At 40.8% G+C, this 7,125-nt stretch overlaps 2 pseudogenes; both read right to left on the bottom strand.

The window, feature by feature from the left end:
* Positions 1–2,671: 2,671 nt before the first annotated feature.
* Positions 2,672–4,553, bottom strand: LOC118161652 (annotated as a pseudogene).
* A 182-nt stretch (positions 4,554–4,735) lies between these two features.
* On the bottom strand, positions 4,736–6,155 carry LOC118161651 (annotated as a pseudogene).
* Positions 6,156–7,125: the final 970 nt, after the last annotated feature.

The raw sequence follows: 7,125 nt of genomic DNA, 5'->3' as shown, positions 1-7,125 counted from the left end.
TTGGCACCACAGGCTGTGGATACCCGAACTCCTGGCCTGGCTCCAGGAGCCAGCAGCCACTCCACTCACACAGATCCCCACAGTATTTTGGCAGACCCCCCCCCCCCCAGGCTTAGGATCCATGGGACCCTCCCTAGGTCTACAGAAGATCATCCAACTGTTGATGCTAGGGCCCTCACCTGCTCTGGTAGCTGACACCACAGGCTGCTGGGCCTACATTCCCAGCCTGACTCTGGTAGCTGGCACCCAGCGCACTCACATTGATCTCCACAGTAGCTGGTACTCCAGACTCAAAGTCTGTAGTATCCCTTTCAGAGAGCTATGGCCCCTCCAACTACCGATGCTAGGACTCCCTCTAGTATCTAGTACCTAGATAATACTCTCTCCAGTATATAGTACCACAGCCTGCAAGCACCTTTACCTCTAGCCTGACTCCAGTAGCTATCAGAAAATTCACTCACAACTCCCCCCACCATCTGCCCTCCCATCCCCACCAGTAGCATGCCTGTTCCAGTGGCTGGGAGGAGGAAACTCCATTCACTCCAGTAGTTGATACCACAGGCTGGAGGGCCTACACCTTCAAGTCTGACTCCAGTAGCTGGTACCAAGTTCATTCATGCCAGTCCCACAGTAGCTGGCACTCCAGGCTCAAAGTCTGCAAGATGATTTTAGATCAAAGGAGCTATGACCCCTCCAACAACCACATAGGTGTACTGATCAGCTCTGTCATACATGTGAACAGCCCTTTTCTACCCTTTTCTACCTATCCCCCTCTTTTTTTTCCTTCTGCTCTCCCTCCTCCCTGCACAACCTTTGTGTGTTTGCAGAGTTCTGCAGTTCCTGCACCCTCCCAGACCAGGGCCCCATGGTTTACACGCTTATCAGTTGCAAGGTTCACCCTTCCCAGAAGTGGTATCTGTAGCTTGTTAGCCCACCAATTATTGTGACTGGGCGGTTTGTTTCTTGTGATTGTCTCCCACCTTACAAGTCCTCAATCAGATAACCGTGCTGGAATAAGCATTCCTACTTTCTCCTATGCTGTCATAAATTTGTGTGACTGACCAGACTCAGTTTACATCATGTCTTCCTTTCTTTTTATCCCTTGTTACATTGGAAAATGTCCTTTGTCAGATACCCTTAAAGGAGTAGACACTCTTCTTCTATGTACTCTTTCAAAAATGTTTTTGTGCTTCTAATATCATTAATGCGTGTGTTTGGTATACCATCAGTGTGTGCTTTATATGTGTACAATGTGTATAAAAAAGTACTGACCATTTATAGCAAAGTGTAGTGGATGTCTTTCCAAATGGCTTCTCTCTTTTCATCCTGTCCTTGAAACATCCTTCTTTCTCTGGGACTGTAACCCAGTTCATGAGTTATGATGTTAGCTGGGTGTTCTACAGTTCTACAATTCATTTTAGGTGCTCTATAGTAATTCTAGAATTAAAAAAAAAAAAAAAAAAAAAAAAAAAGTGATTTTTCTGATTTGGGGAAGAAGTCTCTGAGAAACTAGGAGCTAAGGCTTAAAAGTTATTTATGGACTCAGACAGAAAATCTATCCAATGTCAGTTTTTACAAATGTGTACCAGAAGATTTGTAGGTTTTAATGTTTTTGTTTGGTTGAATGTGTGTTCATTTTTTTGTTTTGTTAAAAACAACAACAACAAAAACAACCAACCAAAAAGAAATTGGTTTTCTTCTAATCCAAATCTGAAAACAAAACCTGGGCAGCAAGACTGTATAAAATGAAATATCAAGGATGGATAGGGGAAACTGCTGTGGGCAAAACAAAAATGAAATTGGGTGCCTTCCACCAAAGAGTTTGATCTACGTTTATTCTCCAGCATTATTTTTATTTTTTTGTCATTTTGTGTCTCTAATGTGCTGTTTGTTTGTCATTATTTTACCATGTCACATCAACGAAAAGTATGTTCCCTGCTGCCAGGATCCTAAAGAACCACCCTGCCCATGCCTGCCCACTCTCAGGGTTCTCTCATCCTGCCCATGGCTCATGTTCCCACATCAGCCCCAGGGCTGTTAGTCCCTGCCTCAGAAAGGCTGCATCAGGGCCTGGCTCCAGCTCCCCACAGCCCTATCTTTCTTTACCATCAGTCCCAACAATCTGGACCTTCCCCCAAGACCATATCCTGATTCAGCCTTAGCCTGGGCCTGTCCCTGTCCCCAAGGAAGTTCCTGGGACTGTGGCTGCCTTACTCTTGGCTCATGCAGTGGGATGGAGCTTGGCTACCTGCCGTTGCCCTGATAGACCCTGTGGTAAGCCCCTGCTGCTCCCGGTGCCCTGTCCCACAGGACATGCCCTGCTCTTTCTGCTCCCTGACATCCATCTCATTTTCCCTAGTGACAGATTGTGAAATTACCCCTTGAAAATAAATAAATAAATAAATAAAATAAAAAAGATTTTTTTTTTTTTTTTTTTTTTTTTTAAGGAAAAAGAGAAATAAGCTAATTTTTGCCTGAAATGAATAGTTAATGTAGCACTTAGATACTCACATGGGAATTTTCAGTTACAAATAAAGTATGCAGCTCACATAAATGTATATCAGCTAAGCTACACCACCTAACCCCATCCTGCACTGAAATAGGTTCCTAATAGTTCAGTCCTGTTTGCATCTTTGTGAGGAACGAAACGGTGTTCCATGATTTTTCTTTGTTATCTCCATTTCAGTGGAGATTTTTCTTTGTTATCTCCATTTCTTCCATTCATGGAGTTATCTCCATTTCTTCCATTCATGGAGTCGTAAACAGCTTTGCCAGGACATCTGTCACCTGGTCCTCCAAGCTCAAGCATGGCCACCTGGACCTGGTTGCCCAGGACCTTGTCCTGATGGCTTTTGAATATCGCCAACTAGGGAGACACTAACCTCTCTGAGCAACATGTGCCAGTGCTCCATGTGCACAGTACATGCTTCCTGATGTTCAGACTGAGAATTCCATGTTTCACTTTGTGCCCATTGCCTCTTATTTTGTCACTGGGCACCACTGAAAAGAGCCTGTCTCAGTCCTCTTTATAGAATAATAGAATACCCTGAGTTGGAAGGGACCCACAAAGATCGTCGAGTTTAACTCCTGGCTCCACAAAGATCTACCCCAAAATTCATATCATATGACTAAGAGTATAGTCCAAACACTTCTTAAACTCCTTAGCCACCCCTTTGAACTGGGATGGGCTTCTGTCTACATTGCTTGCTTGACTGCCAAGTATTAGAACTTCATACCTGTATGAAGACACAGTCCAAGCCTCTTGCTTCAAATATTTTCACCAAAGTTGTTCTGAACATCTGGATTTTTTCCCAGATGTCTTCATCCAAAAGTCTGGCTGCACTATGGTGCTGTAAGGGGGCTATCAGACAGTGACCTTCAATACAGGGCTGGTTGCTTGGTAGAGACAGGTATACCTTGGTACCAGCTGCAATAATAAGATATTTCAAAAGTTCACAGCTATCAAATTAGTATGGACATTTTTCCTTGTGTGCAGGAAGCTGTCGATGCTCATGTTTTGCTTTTCTTCTTTGTATTTCTTCCTCTTCCCCAGTGCATGTTCTTTTTGCTGTTTTGGAAACAAATATGTCATCCAGAGTGTAATACTCTCTTGTCAGTTTTTTCCATCAGCTTTGATGCCATACACATGAACAGTGCATTTTGATCCTCTGCTGTTATTGTCTTCTCATTTTTGACTAAATTCTTCAGGTTCATACTGTCATCCTGAAAATACCTTACTCTTTCTTTATCTACATGAGTAGTTACCATCCATCTTTTTTCTCCATCCTCCTCTAGGCTTCTGTGTTTCAACTAATGTGGTCACAGACCATGCCCTTCCATTTTGATCTGTTCTGACAATGATCTCTTGCTCACTTTTTTGACAGCTTGAAGCCTCTCCACCAGACTTTGCTGGGATCTGCTTAATTTGCTGGGAACTCTCTTAATATTTGTGCATTCTCAAGTTCCTCTTGAAGTTTTGAAGCTAAGTCCATGTTTTCCGTGAACTCAGCTTTCACAATCCTGGTTCCCAGTCTGTTCATCTCCTCCTCACTAAGGACCTGAGGTGGCTCATCCTTTTACGAATGCCTGGAACATGATGTTTTACTATCAGATGGTGTTTATTTCTTCTCAGGGGTATTGGTTGGGGACTCCTCTTGTGATTTATCCATTTCATTACTTGGAGTTCTTTCACCATCATTTTTTGCCACAACATTGAAAGACTTTTGATCAGATATTAATTGTTTGTTGCTATTTTGTGGGTGTCTTTTGGTCCACAATGCAGCATCCTCATTAGATTTTTTTTTTTTTGGAAAAGATTGTTCAAAGAGCTATGAACAAGCAGTTTTGAAGAGGACCACCGTGACTTGTAGTCCTCAGGAACACTGTAAGGTGATAAATCCTCTTCAGAGGGTTTCAGATTTATTTATTTATTTGTTTGTTTGTTTGTTTTTTTATGTCACTTAGAGAGATACTCTTTTCTTGACTTTATTTTTCATCCATGCTTTCTTCTGCTTTGGAGCTGTAGCCTCCCAGTTCTGAGTCTCTGCTACCATGTCCACATTTTTGGTCTTCTCTTGATCCAATTATTTTATAACCTCTGTATTCTTGCATCCATCCTTTGTTATACCTCTCTCTCTTATGTCTCCCAAACACGTTCCTATCATCTTTGTGTTGTGTGTTGTTTTTCATATGCTGTTCTTTCTTTTCACTTTCTGAATTTCGAATTATTATCATATTAACATATATTTCTGATAATCAGTTTGCATCCATTTACCACCTGTGTAGTAATATTCCTTTGTGGATGCAACTTTTTCAGCTGAAATGCTTCCATTGACCCATATTTCTCAGCAACAATTTCCTCAAAAATTTGTTTCTCTCTCTCAGCCTGCTCCTTTATACCTAGATATGATTTTTGTAACCAACTTAATCCAGCATCTTCTACCACCATAACTTTTTTTTTTTTTTTTTAACTGAAACTGATTCGCCCTCTACTGGTGGCAAACATGTACCACCGTCTTTCCAGTAGGGATTGAGTTCTCTGACAAAAAGCATAGCCTGCTCAATTTCTTGAGCTTCCTGTCATTTCAGTATTTTTTCTTTCTCTCTTTCAGCTTTGAGAGATGCTCATGACACAGTTTTCAAAGACACAAAGTCAAAATTCATCCATTCTTCTCTCTGCAAGGAGGGTTCTTTCACAGCATCTGATTGCTTGTTGACCTTCCAAGCCTTTTCTCTGTAATCTGACTGGGATACATTTGACTCAACACATTCAACTGAAAAATCTGAAAAACCAGCAGTGAAGTCATCCTTCTTTTCTTTTCTTTTTTTTTTTTTTTTTTTTTTTTTTTTTTTTTCTGCACAGAATGTTCTTCTTGCAGTTGTTCCACACGTTCATTCACATCAGGAAGCATCCACGTACCTTCACCTCGCAGACGTTTTTTAACTTTTGTCTCTTCTCCTTCTCATAACTAATTTTGGCCTCTACCAGCAGCTCCTTCCACTGCCACCACCATTGCTTGCTCCTTGCACGCCACCAGGCTCGCCTCGCTCTGCCAGCCCAACGCTATCTCGGGCCCCTGTGGAAAGTGTAAGTGACTGCTACCCTGTGGAACCAGACAATGTGGGGAGGAAGGCACAATGTCGCAAACAGGGAACCAGGCAATGGTGGGGCTCCTTCCTTCAGGTATTTATATATATTGATGAGATTCCTTGAAGCCTTGTCTTTTATAGGCTAAATAGTCCAAGCTCTCTCATCCTTTCCTCATAGGAAAGATGCTCCAGTCCCTTCAGCATCTTTGAGGCCCTTCATTGGACTCTCTCCAGTATGTACATCTCTCTTGTAATGCGTAGCCCAGAGCTGGACAAAGTTCTCCAGATGCAGCCTCACCAGTGCTGATTAGAGGGGAAGGATTTCCCTCCACTTACTGGCAATGTCTAATGAAGCCTAGGATACTATTAGTCTTCTTTGCAGCAAAGGCACATCGCTGACTCACATTCAGCTTGATGTCCACCAGGTCCCCCAGATCATTTTCTATAAAGCTACTTTCTAACTGGGTGACCCTCAGCCTGTACTGATTGTTACTTCCCTTGTGCATGTTTTTAAAATTCTTCTTGTTGAACTGCATGAGCTTCCTGTTGCCCCATTTCTCCAGCATGTTGAGGTCCCTCTAGGCTTTGGGTCACTCCTCCCAGTTTTGTGCAATCATCAAACTTTCTGAGTGTACACTCTGCCCCAGAGATTCAGAAATCAGCGTTTTATTCTTTATGTCAACAAAACTGGAGGGTAATCCCTAAGTTTAGAACATATATATATTATTGTTTATCATTCTGTAAGTCTAAAAGTGAACATTATTTTAAACTTTGCCTGTAACTATTATTTTGTATTTACTCTTAGCATTAACATTAATTTTAATGTTATGATGGCTCCTTTAAGGCTAGGTGCTGCAATCTATTTCCATATTCATCATAATTAACCAAAATATAATTTACTTCTTATGTTATTTACTGTATTAAAGAGGACCAAAACATCATTCCTTTCAAAGAAATCAAACAGCCATCACTTCAGTAAATCAGTTGAGCTCATGGTTTCCATTATGTAAAGCAAATAGACTTTTATTAGAGACAACAACAACTACCAGAAATTTAAGATACAGATTTCCAAGCAAAGTAGCTGACTGAACAAACCAACCATATACATACCAATACATATACATATATATTATGTATAATACATAAAAGAAAATTTAGACAATAAATAAGAGAGGAAAAAATCTTTCCGTTTTTTTTTTTTTTTTTTTTTTTTTTTTTTTTTTTTTTTACTATCCACTTTTATTGTGTTTTAAAGATTTGAGAACACAAAGGGAAAATATGAAAGCTTTGTTCTTCCGGAGATAATAATGGCATTGATTTTTCATTAAGATGCATCCCTTTTTGATAAGGTCACATGCCTCTCCCCTTCCTGGTGTTTCAAGATTTCTTCCTTCCTCTCCCTGCTGACTTTGTGTTAGTGATGAAGAGAAATTCTGAAATGTTGACACATTTTTTATTTGTCTCACATTTTTTGGAATCCCATTTTCCTCTGTCCATTGAAGCTGTTGTCAACATCTTTGCTGGCTTCATATAAAG

The sequence above is a fragment of the Oxyura jamaicensis genome, chromosome 2 (assembly GCF_011077185.1).
Source record: "Oxyura jamaicensis isolate SHBP4307 breed ruddy duck chromosome 2, BPBGC_Ojam_1.0, whole genome shotgun sequence".
Classification (NCBI taxonomy): domain Eukaryota; kingdom Metazoa; phylum Chordata; class Aves; order Anseriformes; family Anatidae; genus Oxyura; species Oxyura jamaicensis.
Note: the sequence above shows the minus strand (reverse complement) of the source record. Positions and strands in the feature narration are given on the sequence as shown.